General features: G+C 45.6%; 1 long non-coding RNA gene across 1 annotated transcript in view; it reads right to left on the minus strand.

The window, feature by feature from the left end:
• The window catches only part of LOC144681460 (uncharacterized), a 55,515-nt gene that overhangs the window by 24,147 nt on the left and 13,918 nt on the right, over positions 1-17,450 (minus strand). The window contains exon 2 of the long non-coding RNA XR_013576784.1: positions 14,436-14,569. This is a non-coding gene — a long non-coding RNA (uncharacterized LOC144681460). The remainder of the gene's footprint in view (positions 1-14,435; positions 14,570-17,450) is intronic.

Raw genomic sequence — 17,450 nt, forward strand, 5'->3', positions numbered from 1 at the left:
CCTGACCTGCTCAGGGTCTCCTGCTCCAGGGCAGGTGGACCCTCCTCAGCCTGACCTGCTGAAGTCGATGGGGTCACAGACAGAGGGGATTTGGAGCGACTGGACACCCTTGGGGACTCCTGGGTATCTCATGATATGAATGAAACTATGAATGAAAGAGCAGTTCAGAAGTATGCAGGCCTGTTGTGTGAGCTGAACCCTCCCCAGTAAGGGATGAAGACGCTGTTTGTGCGGGATCTTACATGGTATGGGGATCTTAAATCGGCCGGCAGACAGGCAGTGCCGATATGTCCACTCTGCTGGTCGTGTGTGACATCGCTGTGGTCTCTAAGCCTTAGACTGTCTGATGCCATTAAGAGAGGGTGAGTTGGAATGAGTGGCGGTTTTACTTACCCTGGCAGAGAGCATCAGATCATTCGTTCTCTTCCTGCACTGCAGGACAGTCCTTTTTTGTTGACCATGGATGTTGACCTACCTGGTGACCTCCTCCCAGGTCAGCGTGGTCAGGTGGGAGGGTCTCAGGCTCCCACCCCTCAGAAATAGGATCGACCGCCTTTTCTGGACGGCCTGGAAGAGAATCTCCAGGGAGATTCTCGCTGAACCATGGAGTGGAGGGTCTGACTCTATCTAACCCCATGCTGTACCTGTCCTGTGAGTGTTTGATGGGGACAGTGTAGAGGGAGCTTTACTCTGTATCTAACCCCGTGCTGTACCTGCCCTGGGAGTGTTTGATGGGGACAGTGTAGAGGGAGCTTTACTCTGTATCTAACCCCGTGCTGTACCTGCCCTGGGAGTGTTTGATGGGGACAGTGTAGAGGGAGCTTTACTCTGTATCTAACCCCGTGCTGTACCTGTCCTGGGAGTGTTTGATGGGGACAGTGTAGAGGGAGCTTTACTCTGTATCTATCCCCGTGCTGTACCTGTCCTGGGAGTGTTTGATGGGGACAGTGTAGAGGGAGCTTTACTCTGTATCTAACCCCGTGCTGTACCTGTCCTGGGTGTGTTTGATGGGGACAGTGTAGAGGGAGCTTTACTCTGTATCTAATCCCGTGCTGTACCTGTCCTGGGAGTGTTTGATGGGGACAGTGTAGAGGGAGCTTTACTCTGTATCTAATCCCATGCTGTACCTGTCCTGGGAGTGTTTGATGGGGACAGTGTAGAGGGAGCTTTACTCTGTATCTAATCCCATGCTGTACCTGCCCTGGGAGTGTTTGATGGGGACAGTGAAGATACAGGAGAAAAGAGTGTAGATAATAGTATATTAGAGAACCTGGATAATGGAAGCAGAGATTCTGATGAGGGTGGCGAAGTGGAGCAGGATATTGGCACAATTCTTTATACTAATCTGGGTGTGAGTCAACTAAGTAAAATTAAACCCAATACTATGTTGTGCTCAGTTTAGTTCACTTGGTAACAGGTCTACTTGTGCAATGGAAGGTGTGGCTCTCACAAAACTACAGGGTATATAACTACACAATATAGACAGTCTCTCCATTCAGCACAGAGTGGAGGGAGTGCTGGGTTATCAGGGCTGTGGGTTCTGCTACATGTTAAATGCCGGACAGCACTTGTTGAAGCAGTGTTAGGCAGTTTTGAAAGTGATAAGGTGTTCAATGAATGTGTGTCTTTTGTTTTAAACAAGTTGAGCGTGTTCATGGGCAGTCAAACCATTGACAACATAAATCAACCCATAAAAGGGCTGTGGTGAATTTGAAACTTGCTGTCTCACAGCCACCCTGGCATTTATCGGGTGGGTCAAGAAACTTCTCGGAAGTTGCCATCGACTTTCACAATCGTCTCACAACCCAACCTGGGTCCAGCTGCTGAATCTTTTGCATCTGGTACATTCTTCTGAGCATGAGGTGACTGCAGAGTTCATTCAAAGCACTGCATGTAACAGAGAAGCATTCATGGACAGTGATGCTTTTCCCCTCACTAAGGTGGCCATTGGTTTCAGTGCAATGTTCCCTCACCCCATCAAGGTGGGGCCTGTTACAGTGAAGAGCTAACCACCCCAGAACTTTAAAGCTTATATGTTGCTGATATTTTTTAACTATTCATTGGTTTGGAATTGTGTTATTTATCTGAAAAGTGCAGTTCTCAACTTCATGCAGCCGTACCTTCACAACACTGACCCGACACAAGCAGCTAATCAATTAAATTATAAGTTACATGACATGGCTGGGGTATGATCTGTGTGTGTGGATGTCAGAGTGTCAGGGGGTGCGAATGGCTCCAGTATTCCAGGGGGCGCTCTGTGTGGGTGTCAGCCTGGGTGATGACTCCAGTACTCCAGGGGGTGCTCTGTGTGGGTGTCAGCCTGGGTGATGACTCCAGTACTCCAGGGGGCGCTCTGTGTGGGTGTCAGCCTGGGTGATGACTCCAGTACTCCAGGGGGCGCTCTGTGTGGGTGTCAGCCTGGGTGATGACTCCAGTACTCCAGGGGGCGCTCTGTGTGGGTGTCAGCCTGGGTGATGTGACTGTCACAACCTTGGGACATTTCAAAGCACTGAAGTACAGCCAATGAAATACTTGGCCTTGGTTTAATGCCTCATCCAAAAGACAGCACCACCCTAGACTAGAAAAGGACTGAAGAGTAAAGGGCAGCAGGGAGGCAAGTAGATAATTAGAGTGGGAGGGGGTTTGTGTGGAGTTTAAGCAATAGCATAGATCAGACGGGCTGAATGGCCTATTTCTCTTTATTTTTGGTCTAATTTGTCAGTATCAGCAACCTTTGTAAAGTTTATATTGGCACAGTGGTATGTGCCTAGCTGTCTAAGTGACTAAAAACGTGGAAACTCCTGGTGTAAACCAGTCAGAAGTTCCTGTAAAATAAATCCTTTGCCTTGTTACAGTCATGGTGAGCCAGTTAAGGCAGTGCCCTGTGTGCTGCGCTTGGCTGTGTTGCAGATACGACATTAGGAGCCCTCTCAATTCACGCTCTTAACTAATCCATTCTTAATGTTATACAGGCAACAAGTCCATCTCCTTTGGGTAATCTCTACCAGACCTTTGCACCATTTTGCTCAGTCTCTGCTCTCCCTATTTAATTCACCCCTATACAGTGTCTTTTTGCTGTTCTGATCACCATCATACATTCTGCCCAATCGACTACATTGACTCCAAGTCCGGCAATGTCTTACTGTAAAGTTCTCATCGTTGTTTTCAAATTCCTTCATGGCCTTGCTCCTCCCTATCTCTGAGATTTCCTTCAGACCCACAAACCTTCAGGGATATCTGCCCTTCTGAAATGTTGGCCTTTTGTGTATCCCCCACTTGTAGTGGTGACCGTGCCTTCAGCTGCCTGGGGTCCAAGCTCTGGAGTTCCCTCCCTAAACCTCTCGGCCTCTCTACCTCTCTCCTCCATTAAGACACTCTTAAAACCTACCTCTTTGAGTGAGCTTTTGGTCTCCTGTCCTATTATCTCTTTTTTTAGGCTGTATCAAGTTTTTAAAAAATAATCTCTCCTGTTTACGATGCTAATAGTACTATAAAAATGCAAGTTCTTGTTCTCCTTGCCTGAATGCAGTCCAAGTCCAAATGCAGCAAGACCTGGACAGTATCCAGGTGTGGGCTGACAAGTGGCAAGTGACATTAGTGCTACACAAGTGCCAGGCAATGACCATCTCCAACAAGAGACAATCTAACCATCATCCCTTGACGTTCAGTGGCATTACCACTGCTGAATTCTCCACTATCAACATCCTGGAGGTTACAATTGACCAGAAACTGAACTGGACTAGCCATATAAATACTGTAGCTACAAGAGCAGGTCAGGTGCTAAGAATCTTGCAGCAAGTAACTCACCTCCTGACTCCCCAAAGCCTGTCCACCATCTACAGGGCACAAGTCAAGAGTTTGATGGAATACTCTCCGATCGCCCGGATGAGTGCAGCTCCCACAACACTCAAGAAGCTCAACACCATCCAGGACAAAGCAGCCCGCTTGATTGGCACCCCTTCCAAATTCACTCCCTCCACCACCAAAGCACAGTGACAACAGTGTGTACCATCTACAAGATGCACTGCAGAAACTCACCAAGGCTCCTTTGACAGCACCTTCAAAACCCACAACCACTACCACCTAGAAGGACAAGGGCAGCAGACACATGGGAACACCACCACCTGGAAGTTCCCCTCCAAGCCACTGCTCATCCTGACTTGGAAATATATCACCGTTCATTCACTGTCACTGGGTCAAAATCCTGGAACTCCCCCCTAACAGCACTGTGGATGTACCTACACCACATGGACTGCAGCGGTTCAAGAAGGCAGCTCACCATCACCTCTCAAGGGCAATGAGGGATAGACAATAAATGCTGGCCTAGACCACATCCCTTAAATGAATAAAAAAAGTCCTCTCAGTAGAAAGAATGTCCCTGATTTTCCTTCCCCTCTCGTTTCTGATTTCACTTGCTACTTGTGCAACATCTACCAATTTGCAAGTTCACTTGAAAGATTTAATTTATTGTCGAAGACCTTTAAATGCCAGCACCTCCTTTGTTGAGTTGTTGCACCTAACCCGCACTTTAAGATAGGTCTCTCTCAATTTTTAATTAGAAGCTCGGCAGAGTTTAATAATTCTACAAATGCCATGGCAATCACTTAACAATAATTTGGGCGCACTGTCATATTGTTCCCAAGTGATTTTACAGTGATTGGGCACAGGCAAATTGCCAATGCTTCACAAATCTTGGTTTTATTTTTTGTCTTCCAACTTTTCAAAGTTAATCATGTAATGTCAGGATCGGCTGAAGAACCACCTTGTATTTGTACAAATTATTTTACATTCAATCAAAAATAGACATCTGATGCTATACATTTAAGATGAGTTGGTTAGGTAACACAATTGCCCATATGCCTAAGCTTTCAGCTTCTGAGCTAATGGAAAAATGGCCTTTTCACAGATAAATAACACGAATGTAGTTCAGTTATTCTGCGTTTGATTATGTGTCCGATATTGGTTCTCTGTGTGAACAGCTTAGCCTGGGTGTGCTTACTGAGAAAGCAAACTTAACTGAGGCAAGCAGCTGTGAGCATGAGAAGAGACATTTTAAAGCATTAAATTTAACTCCTGCACACACTGAACCTGGTGTGTCATCTCTGCATATCCCCAAGGCATAAAACACAACAAGTGAACCCACTAATACAGCTCATTCAGCACTCCTTCCAGAGGAACCTACAGCCCATCACACCAGATTCTTGAACTATCATCTACTTCCCTCCCTGATGATCAACAATTTTCCCAATTGATCCCATCATCTTACTTGAAATAATTCTCAATGTTCATATTTCCCTTGCCACCGTATTCTTCTATACAACCCCTTCCTTTCAAGGCTCAAGAGTTTACATTTTCACATAACGTGACCCTCTCAGGCTTAGGGTTGACCATATAGCCCTTGTCAGTATTGTGTCTAGGCATTGTGCCTTGGAACTGAGCACAACAGCAATGACACATTGCATTTATGTAGCACCTTTCACAATCGAAGGACCTTCATGATCTCAGGATATCCCAATAAAGCGATTCACAGCTAAGGAAGTACTTTCTAAAGTGTAATTGCTGTTGTGATGTAAGAAACATGGCAGCCAGTTTGCACACAGCAAGATCCCACAAACAGCAATGCAATAATAACCAGATAATCTGGTTTTGTTTTGTGATGTTGATTGAGTGATAAATATTGACCCCAGGACACTGCGGAAATCTCCCCTGCTCTTCTTCGAAATAACTGTGTCGGATCTTCTACACCCACTTGATAGGGCAGACAGGTCCTCTGTTTACATACGTATGAACATACGAATTAGGAGCAGGTTTGGGCCAATGAGCCCCTCGAGCCTGCTCCGCCATTCAATAAGACCTTGGCTGATCTGATTGTAACCTCAACTCCACATTCCTGCAAACCCCTCGTAACCTTTCACCCCCTTGTTAATCATGAATCTATCTAGTTCAGCCTTAAAAATATTCAAAGACTCTGCTTCCACTGCCTTTTAAGGAAGAGAGTTCCAAAGACTCACCACCCTCTGAGAGAAAAAATTTTTCCTCATCTCTGTCTTAAATGAGCGACCCCTTATTTTTAAACAGTGACCCCTAGTTCTAGCTTCTCTTACAAGAGGAAACATCCTCTCCACATCCACCCTGTCAAGACCCCTCAGGATCTTAAAGATTTCAATCAAGTTGCCTCTTACTCTTCTAAATTCCAGTGGATACAAGCCCAACCTGTCCAACCTTTCCTCATAAGACAATCCGCCCATTCCAGATATTAGTCTGGTAAACATTCTCTGAACTGCTTCTAACACATTTATATCTTTCCTCAAATAAGGTAACCAATACTGTACACTATACTCCAGATGTGGTATTACCAATGCCCTGTACAACTGAAGCATAACCTCGCTACCTTTGTAATCAATTCCCCTCACAATAAATGATAACATTCTATTAGTTTTCCTAATTACCTGCTGTACCTGCAAACTAGCCTTTTGTGATTCATGCACTAGGACACCCAGATCCCTCTGAATCTCAGAGCTCTGCAATCTCTCACCATTTAGATAATAAGCTTCTCTTTTAATCTTCCTACCAAAATGGACAATTTCACATTTTCCCACATTATACTCCATTTGCCAGATCTTTGCCCACTCACTTAGCCTATTGATGTCACTTTGTAGCTTCCTTATGTCCGCTTCACAATTTACTTACCTGCCTATCTTTGTGTCATCAGCAAAATTAACACTCATACCTTCATCCAAGTCATTTATATAACTTATAAAAAGTTGAGGTCCCAGCACTGATCCCTGTGTCACACCACTCATCACATCCTGCCAACCAGAAAAAGACACATTTTTGTCAACTCTCTGCTTCCTGTTAGCTAACCAATTTTCTATCCATGCCAACATGTTACCCCCTACACCATGAGCTTTTATTTTCTGCAATAACCTTTGATGTGGCTCTTTATCAAATGCCTTCCGGAAATCTAAGTACAGTACATCCACCTGTTTCCCTTTATCCACAGCACACGTGACTCCTTCAACGAACTCCAATAAATTGGTTAAACCTGATTTCCCTTTTACAAAATCATGTTGACTCTGCCTAATTACTCTGAATTTTTCTATGTGCCCTGCTATAACATCTTTAATAACAGCTTCTAACATTTTCCCTATGACAGATGTTAGGCTAACTGGCCTATAGTTTCCTGCTTTCTGTCTTCCTCCCCTTTTGAATAAAGGAGTTACATTTGCTATTTTCCAATCTAATGGAATCTTCCCCGAATCTAGGGAATTTTGGAAAATTAAAATCAATGCATCAACTATCTCACTGGCCACTTCTTTCAAGACCTTAGGGTGAAGTCCATCCGGACCTGGGGATTTGTCAGCCCGCAGCCCCAACAATTTGCTCAATACCACTTCCCTGGTGATTGTAATTTTCCCCAGTTCCTCCCTCCCTTCCATTTCCTGATTTACAGCTATTTCCAGGATGTTACTTGTGTCGTCTATTGTGAAGACCAAAGCAAATATCTGTTTAATTCATCCGCTATCTCCCTACTTTCCATTATCAACTCCCCAGACGCACACACTATAGGACCAATGCTTACTTTGTTAACTCTTTTCTTATTTAAATATCTATAGAAACTCTTACTATCCATCTTTATATTTCTAGCTAGCTTTCTCTTGTACTCTATTTTTTCCCTCCTTATTAATCACTTTGTCAGCCTTCGCTGTCCTTTATATTCTGTCCAAAATCTGACCTGCCACCAGTATTTGTGTAATCGTATGCTTTTTCTTTAAATTTGATACTGTCTTTAACTTTTTTAGTTACTCACGGATGGTGGGTCCTCCCCTTGGAATTTTTCTTTCCTTAATATCACAACCGACAGACAGCCATGCTGAGAGTGTAGCATTCCCTCAGTACTGCACTGGGAGGTTCAGCCTGGATTATGGGCTCAAACTGCTGGAGAGGGACTTGAACCCTTGACCTTCTGATGCAGAGACGGGCGAGTGAGTGTTATCGACTGAGCCGCAGATGTTGTGATGGACAAAGCCATATTAAGTCGAAATTTCAGCCACCCACTAGGAAGTCAGCCTTGGAACAGGTAGATCAGGGCCTCTGCTGGATCTAACAGGAGGTGACTTTGTCTACATAGCACTGACATGTAAGCCTAAATTATGTGTTCAAGTGCCAGAGCGGCACTTGGACGCAGATCCTTTCGAGGTAGAGGCAAGAGAGCCACCAAGTCGCCTGCCCTGGCACTCAAACCCATACCTCAGACAGAAAAACTCCCAACAGCCCGGCCGATAATTTTAATGGCTGCTCTGCAGCACTGGTGGGGGCAGTAGGAGGGAGATCACGACGCTGAGGGGAAGAATGCAGGGCTGGGGAAATTAGAATCTCAGTCACGAAACCTTGGGCTAAATATGAGAGAAATTTATAGGCTGGCTGAAACTCAGTGAGTCTCCTTCAGTGACTTGAATTTGCCACCGAGCCAATTAGCCAATCCGCTACCTGCTGCAGTACCATTGGAAGACGCTGAGCTGAGGTGCGGACCCAAAAGAGTTAACACAATGGAAGTACAAAAAATTCAACTGTGTAAACAAGCCATGGTGAAACGTGAAACCCAGGACTCGCACACAAATCTTCATATTTCACTGCACAATCATCTGCTATTTAAAGGGAAACACTGTCATTTTGGACCAGGTTCAATCCTTGGAACAGTTTGTCAAAAACTCTGACATAGAGTTTTAGTCATTATCTTAGAGAGACTAAAGTACAAAAGGGTGAAAATTCTGCTTCAGTTGTATGAAGCTCTGGTAATCCTCATCTGGAGTAACTGGGTTCAGTTCTGGGCACCGCACCTCAGGAAGGAGAGATTGGTCTTGGAGGGAAAGCAGCTCAGATTCATCAGAATGATACTGGTGTTGAAAGGGTTAAATAAGTAGGTTGCACATATTTGGCTTGTAATCTGTCGGGTTTAGAGGATTAAAGGTTGTCCTCTTCTTTTCCATTTTTCCTTAGTTCTGCTGAAGAGTCATTCGGACTCGAAACGTTAACTGTTCCTCTCCGCAGATGCTGTCAGGCCTGCTGAGTTTTTCCAGGTATTTTTATTTTTATTTTTGTTTTGTCCTAATTAAGGTGTTTAAAATGATTGAAGGAATTAATAGGGTAGATAGAGTGAAACAATGGGCAGAATTTTATGGCCCCCGCTGGAGGGTTTGAAGGAGATGGGGAACATTAAAATTCCCTGGGTGGAGTCCCCTGCAACCCACCCACCCCCGCACCTGTCCACAATTTTATGGAGGCTCAGGAGAGGTCTAGGGTGGCCCACCCACCCTCACCCCAATTGTGCCCCTGAAGTGGCCAATTATTGACCACTTAAGAGCCACTTCCCATCTAGCCTCAAACTTGAGGCTGGGTGGGAGGTGTTCAGGGGCAGGGGGGGAAGTCCAGCAGGTCACCCTGCTTGGGCCTCTGGTGGGAGGGGAGTGCACCTCTCTCATGGGCCCCCTTACCATCAGGTGCACCCCCACCCCCACCAAGGACTGCTCCCCCATGGGTGCTCCCTCTCACCCCAGCCTCTTCATCAAGCATCAAGGCTCCCAGCTTCCATCTCCCAACCTCCCCCCACCCCGGGCCCAGAGACCTTCCCTCCTCACCACAACACCACCTAACCTGACCCTGAACTTGGGACTTAGAACCTGGGGCCTAATTGCATTCCCAGTCCCGCCTGTAATGCACAATTTTGCACATTCTGATCCTTCTGGCGCTTTCAAACTCTCTAGAGAATGGGGAGAAGTGGGTGGGCAGCAGAAGAAAAGAGAGAAATTACAATCTCACCTCTCAAACAGAAGATTGTGGGATCAAGTCCCATTCCAACCATTTAAGCACAAAATTTGGGCTGCAGTACTGAGGGGGTGCTGCACTGTCGGAGGGTCAGTACTGAGGGGGTGCTGCACTGTCGGAGGGTCAGTACTGAGGGAGTGCTGCACTGTCAGAGGGTCAGTACTGAGGGAGTGCTGCACTGTCAGAGGGTCAGTACTGAGGGAGTGCTGCACTGTCGGAGGGTCAGTACTGAGGGAGTGCTGCACTGTCGGAGGGTCAGGACTGAGGGAGTGCTGCACTGTTGGAGGGTCAGTACTGAGGGAGTGCTGCACTGTCAGAGGGCCAGTACTGAGGGAATGCTGCACTGTCAGAGGGTCAGTACTGAGGGAGTGCTGCACTGTCGGAGGGTTGGTACTGGGGAGCACTGGACTTTCAGAGCATCAGTATTGAGGGAGCGCTGACTGTCAGAGGGTCAGCACTGAGCGAGTGCTCCAGTGTTAGAGAGAAAGTACTGCTGGCGTGCTGCACTGTCGGAGGGTCAGTACTGAGGAAGTGCTGCACTGTCAGAGGGTTAGTGCTGAGGGAGTGCTGCACTGTCGGAGGGTCAGTGCTGAGGGAGTGCTGCACTGTCAGAGGGTCAGTTCTGAGGGAGTGCTGCACTTTTGGAGGGTCAGTACTGCGGGAGTGCTGCACTGTCAGGCAGTCAGTACTGAGGGAGTGCTGCATTGTCAGATGGTCAGTACTGAGAGTGCTGCACTGTCGGAGGATCAGTACTGAGAGAGTGCTGCACTGTCGGAGGGTCAGTATTGAGGGTATGCTGCACTGTTGGAGGGTCAGTACCGAGGGAGCAATGTACTGTTAGAGGGGCAGTACTGAGGGAGTGCCGCAGTGTCAGAGATGCCATCTTTAGATGCGACATTAAAGTAAGGCCCCATCTGGCCTCTCGCCTGGATGTAAAGGGTCCCATGGCACTATTTTGAAGAAGAATAGAGTTCTCCCCAGTGTCCTGCAGGCAATTACAGGCCACTGTTGGTGTGGAAACCTTTACAGACATTAATTCAGGGCACTTTTAAGTTTGAGTTAACAAATGAAAGTCAGCCCAGATTTGTTAAAGGCAACTTATTTTTGAATAACCTGATTAAATTCCTTGATGAAGTAATGGGGATTGTTGATGAGGATAATGCAGTTGGACTTTCAAAAGATTTTTGATAATGTACCACATAAGAGACTTAGCAAAGTCAAAACCCATGGGATTAAAAGGATAGGAACTGCCTGAACGTGAAATTGGCTAAGAGACAGAAAGCAGAGAGTAGTGGTGAGTGGTTGTTTTTGAAACTGGAGGGAATTATGCAGTGATGTTTTTGATATGTATGGACTTGGGTTTAAGGGCATAATTTAAAATTTTGCAAATGACACAAAACTCATCAAAACAGTAAGGAGGACAGTTACAGACCTCAGGATGACATAGGTATGTTGAGGGAAGACACATAGCAGGTGAAATTTAACAAAGAGAATTTTGAAGTGATTCATGTTGGTAGGAAGAATGAGGAAAGGCAATATAAAATAAATGTATTGCTGAAAAAAGAGACATGCTGTTGAAGCTTTTCATCTTGCATTCATCAGGATAGATTAGCAAGAATACCAAATCACAACGGGAACAATTTATACTGCATGAGAAGAGGGTGCTGATTAGTTGGCAGGTGAACTCTGATTGGTGGAGGCATTGCCATGGAGAATGCACAAGGGAACAGCTAATTGCCAAACTTTTGTTTAAATTCAAACCAGGCAAGTTGACTTTGATTGGTCAAGGCATTGCCATGGGGAATGAACCAGGGAATGGCTGTCCCCCAAGCTTTTGTTTAGTTGAAAAAGGCGCAATGCGTGGACATGTTCTTTCTGCTAAGGACAGGGTCCTGTGTGTGAATATATGTAGCTTCTAGCGCATGTAAGTGAGCCACACCGTAAGCCCGGCTGATAATCTTCAATTGGTTGTCAGTATAAATCTTAGCACAATCGGGATTGTTCAGCAAGTGCTGTCCAATCACGGAATTATATTTAATGTTGGACAGTATGTTCTGAGCTTTGCAAGCACAGGCTGGTTGGGTACGGTCAGTACTTTGCCTATTGCAAATAGCCAAAGGGACAAGCTGTTTTATACGATCCGCCAGTCTTTGGGAAATACGGCCTACATACCTGGCATCACACCAGCACTGAAACTGATATACCACATTACTCATTTGTGTGATAGGCAGAATGTTTTTTTGGCTTGATGGCAGCATCCTGATAGTGGCAAACACCACTCGTGTTGCTACTGCATAGTAGTAGTGTGAAACAGCTAGCTTCGTCTGTTGATCAGAGTTTTGAGACACCTTACCCTTCCAGGGCACCCTGAGGTAGACTGGGCACTGTTCAGGGCTGGAAGTGACAGCCTTAGGCCCATTCACGAGTTTGCGTGATATACAGCGAGTAATGATCGGATCAGAGTAGCCATTATCCTGCAGGATGGCTCTGATGTGCTCTATTTCAGCATCAAGCCTGCACAGTTTGCAAATGGCTCGGGCCCTTTATATGAGATTACTGACAAAACGTGGAACTGTAGGAATCTCAACACATATATTGACCAGTGAACATGGGCTTGTGGTAGACAATTGTAGTAAACCCATTGGCAAGTTTCTCTAGTACATCAAGGAAAGGGAGTTTTTTTGGCTGCTCCATTTCAAAGGTAAATTTGAGTGCAGGATGGAGCCCATTAAGGTGTGGAAGGAAATTCTTACATGCAGCTGCAGATTCAAATATAGCAAATATATCATCTACATATCAGAAACATGCAAGGGGTAAGAAGTTAGGGGTCATTCCATCGAAGACATGTTTCTCATTGAAAACAATGATGATGTTGATGAGAGCTGGGCCTAGAGGGGATCCCATGACAATACCAGCTCTTTGGGTATACGTGGTGTCATTAAAACTGAACTCAACTGTTACTGAGTTCATAAGTTCAGTGAATACAGATTCAGACAATGATGGTGTGTCTAGATCGCTATGATATAGTGACATGGTGCAAGTATCTATGGCTTCCTTAAGTGGAATTAGTGAATAGGCTAGCAATGTCGAACAAGCACATGGACACGGCAATGTTATCGATATGCAGGTCCTGTGTGATCTTCACAAAGGTGAAGGAATCCTTCACTGTGTATGTGGAAAACTCATTCAGAACTGATTGTAGCAACTCGTCCAACCATTTGGACAATTCATGTTGTGCAGAACTGGTCATAGGTAAGATCGGGCGTAAAGAGACATCACTTTTGTGTGTCTTGGGCAGTCCATACATATGTGTAGACAGTGAACCGTGAGGACAAATCCTGTCATATACACCCCCAGGCAACTCGTTATTCTTACTCAATTCCAACAAGTGTTTTTGTAAGTTACTTTTGAACATGGCTTTGCTTAGCAACAGGTCCAATGGATACGAATTTGGACCTGTCATTAGGAACGGTGTGCATTTTGTCAATATAATCACACTTGTTAATGTTGACTATTCCAGTCCCTTTGTTGGGTTCACAGATACGTATGTCTGGGCTGGCCTTAAGTTATAAACTAAGTGGTACTATTTTAAAGGGGGTGCAAGAAACAGAGAGACCTGGGGTGTATGTCCACAATTATTATAGATGGCGGAATGACATTGCACCTTCAACTGTAAACATCATATTGTAGACATTACATGTGGATATCGCATTGCACTGTCGGAGGGTCAGTACTGAGGGAGTGCTGCACTATCAGAGTGTCAGTACTGAGGGAGTGCTGCACAGTTGGAGTGTCAGTACTGAGGGAGTGCTGCACTATCGGAGTGTCAGTACTGAGGGAGCGCTGCACAGTCAGAGTGTCAGTACTGAGGCGGTGCTGCACTGTCAGAGGGTCAGTACTGAGGGAGTGCTGCACTGTTGGAGGGTCAGTACTGAGGGAGTACTGCACTGTCAGAGTGTCAGTACTGAGGGAGAGCTGCACTGTTGGAGGGTCAGTACTGAGGGTGTGCTGCACTGTTGGACAGGCAGTACTGAGCGAGTGCTGCGCTGACTGAGGGGCAGTACTGATGGAATGCTGCACTGTCGGAAGGCCAGTACTGAGGGAATGCTGCACTGACAGAGGGTTAGTACAAAGGAAATACTGCATTGTGAGCAGGTCATTACTGAGGGAGTGCAGCACTGTCGGAGGGGCAGTTCTGAGGGAGCGCAGCAATGCCGGAGGGGCAGTACTGACGGAATGCTGCACTGTTGGAGGTCCCATCTTTTTGGATGAGATGTGAAATGAGACCCCGTCTGGCCTCTCAAGTGGACCAGAGAAATCCCATGACATGACTTTCAGAAGAGCAGGAGAGCTCTTCCTGTGGCTCTGGACAATTTTTACCCCTCAAACAGATTATCTGGTCATTATCACATTGCTGGTTTTTGGAGCATGTTGTGTGAAAATTGGCTGCTGGGTTTCTTACCTAACAGCAGTGGCTACACCTCAAAATGTATTTCATTAGCTGTAAAGTACTTTGGGGACATCCTGAAGTTTTGAAAGGTGCTATAGAAATGCAAGTGTTTCTTTTTTTCCTTATTATATCAGTCAAGGTGTGATTGGCTGCTTCTCACCTCAGTTTCTAGTGGTCATGAGCCTGGCTGTCCTTGAAGAATCCGTTGTTTGTGGGTTTTAATATTCCCGTTGCTCAGTTTGGCCAAGGACTGTGCATCATGGGAACTTGTTCCATTCACTGGTTATTCCCATCCTAATTAAGGCAAGAGAGAGTGTGAGAAGATGAATGAATTCAGGACAAGTTTGATGATTGAAAGCTCGGATAGCAATGTCAGTTTTGATTAAGTGTCGAGAGGGCTTCATATCAAAATAAATGTCATCATCTCGCCTGCACTCACCACATACCAAACATTTGTTTATTGCTGATAGTTAAAGTGGCCCATATTGCGTGGGGCTGAACAGAGTATCCGTTACACTCATTTAATTTCCACTCCGGTCTCCCAGCTGTTGTTTGGCAGTTGTACGAACGTAGAAAATCTCATAAATCCCTGGTGAAACCAGGAGCAGTCATCCTGTCACCTTTACTGCTTGCTTCAAGGTTGCCAGACTCACGTTGTTTAGTTGGGGGGTGTCAACGCACGGACACACGTAACTGACGGACAGGAAAAGAAGTGCTGTTCCATCCAGCTTGCCCCACAGTGTTCGTCACCAGCCCTGCTCAGAACCATGTCAACAGAGGCGAAGGAACAGCTACGAACACAGCCCAACAGGGGAAAATAAAACCTGGAAAATTCCTCACTGACCACACGTACCACACCAACCCCTCCTCCAACCCATCCCAGCTATCGAAACATGTCCACAAGATCACTCTAGGCCTAATGGACATTTCCAGTCAGCTCCCTCTGGTAAAAGATGATCTGAACCCCAGGCAGAAACAGGTCCAGCTCTCGCTCAAAGGGTTTCAGAGGATAGGCATCCATACCAGCTGAAAAGAATAGAACTGCCCAACAGATTTATTCAGAAAATAGAAGCAAATAGCGTTAAAGGGATGGTGGGAACTTGGGTACATAATTGGCTAAGGGATAGGAGACAGAGAGTCGTGATGAATGGATGTTTTTCTGACTGGAGACAGAGCTGCAAATTTCCCTGGGGTTGATTTTAGGACTATTTGCTTTTCTTGTTACATATAAATGACCTGGACTACGATACAGCAGTGTAGCACGGTCATTTGGGACCTCAGGGGGATTGTCGTCCCTGCCCTTTGGTGAGTTGCCCCAGGCCCAGGTGACAGTCCCAAGCTCAGGGTTACAAGCCAAGGCCAATGGTGGAACCTGGAGAGACACCAGCTGCTTACAGGTGGGGGATCCTTCAGGAAGAGGACTGGTGTTTCCTCTAAGCACACATGAGGAAGGGAACGGGAAAACATCGGCTCGTGGACTATTTTCCCTGGTCATATTGCTCATTGTCCATTGAAATTGAAAATGGGAGCTCTTACGAGCGACTGAAGAAGGAAATACAAGCCCACCAGTGGCGTGGAGCAATGAGCAGAGGACCTATCCTGAGGTAGATCACTAATAATATGACTCGGTTATAGGATGTACCATTTCAAAGCTTATCAATGATACCTAACTTGACAACGTAGTAAATAGTGAGTGTCATTGTAACAGACTCTAAAGGACATTGACAGACAAGTGAATTGGGCAAACTGGTGGCAGGTGCAATGTAATACAGAGAAGCTGGATGTAACGCAGGTCTGGAGGGACAACATGGTTTAATCATTTAATCATTTAATAATTTAAGCTGTTTAATAAAATCTGGAGAGTGCAAGAGCAGAAAGACCTAGGGGTGTGCATATTGAAAAGTCTTTGAAGGTGTCAGGGTAAGTTAATAAGTTAGTAAGTTAATAAGTTAGTAAGTTAATAAGGAGGTTAAAGTGATTGATACTGGGTTTTATAAATAAGGACATTGATTGGAAAAACAAGGAGATTATGCTAAACTTTAACAAATCATTGGTTAGACCCAGCTGGAGTATCATGTCCAATTCTGGGCACCGCACTTTGGGAAGGATGTCAAGGTCTTAGAGAGGCACAGAGGAGATTTATTGGGACGATACCAGGAATGAGGGACATCAGTTCATGCGGAGAGACTGGAGAAGCTGGGATTGTTCTCCTTCGAGCAGAGAAGGTTAAGGGAAGATTTTATAGAGCAGTTAAAAAATAGGAGAAATTTTGCTGCAGTACATGCGGAGTAGATGTGGAGTAGACGGAGAAAACAGTTTCTTCTGTAAGTGGGGCAATAGCCAAAGGTAATAGATTTAAAATAATAGTCATACAGAAGGATGTTAAAACCCAGGCTGCACCACCTGAAGGGAAGGCAGAATTCAGTTCGGTAGAAATTTTCACAAAGTAATTGGACGTGTGCCTGAGGAGGACTAGCGGAGTTATGGGGAAAACATTGGGTTTTCCTGAAAACACTGAACAGGCACAGACATAATGGGCTGAATGGATTCCTCATAAAACCATAGAATGATAAAGCCCCGAAGCCGGTCATATCTGTGCTGGCTCTTGGGAAGATCCATCCAATTTGTCCCACTCACCCTGCTCTTTCCCTATAACTCTGCAATTCGTTTCCTTCCATGTATTTATACAATTCCCATTTGAAAGCTGTTATCAAATCTGCTTCTACCGCCCTCTCCAGCAGCGCGTTCCAGATCAGAACAACTCGCCGTGTACAAAAATGTTTCCTCCTGTCACCCCTGGTTCTCTTGCCCTTTCTCTTGTTTGCTGTAAGAGTCAATGATTCTAACTGACTAACATATAAGCTAGGATCTGAGTATTGCTGAGCAAAGAGACATGCTGTCAAAGCTTCTCATCCCGCACTTATCGGGATGGTTGCAATGCCAAATTTCAATGTTTTATACTGCATGAGAAAAGGCTGCTGATTGGCTGGCAAGGGTTGGCAAGAAGTGTACCGCAACACCTGGGCAGGGGTACCCATCGGTACACAGTCAGGGAGAATTGGTCCACATCTCTGAGGTCCCCTCACCCCCCACTTCTTCGTCACATCCCTGGACCACAGGAACCTCCTCTTTGTTGCCAGTTTTACCATATTTCCCTCCCCCACTCTGCTATCCT

This window comes from Cetorhinus maximus, chromosome 6 (assembly GCF_964194155.1).
Source record: "Cetorhinus maximus chromosome 6, sCetMax3.hap1.1, whole genome shotgun sequence".
Classification (NCBI taxonomy): domain Eukaryota; kingdom Metazoa; phylum Chordata; class Chondrichthyes; order Lamniformes; family Cetorhinidae; genus Cetorhinus; species Cetorhinus maximus.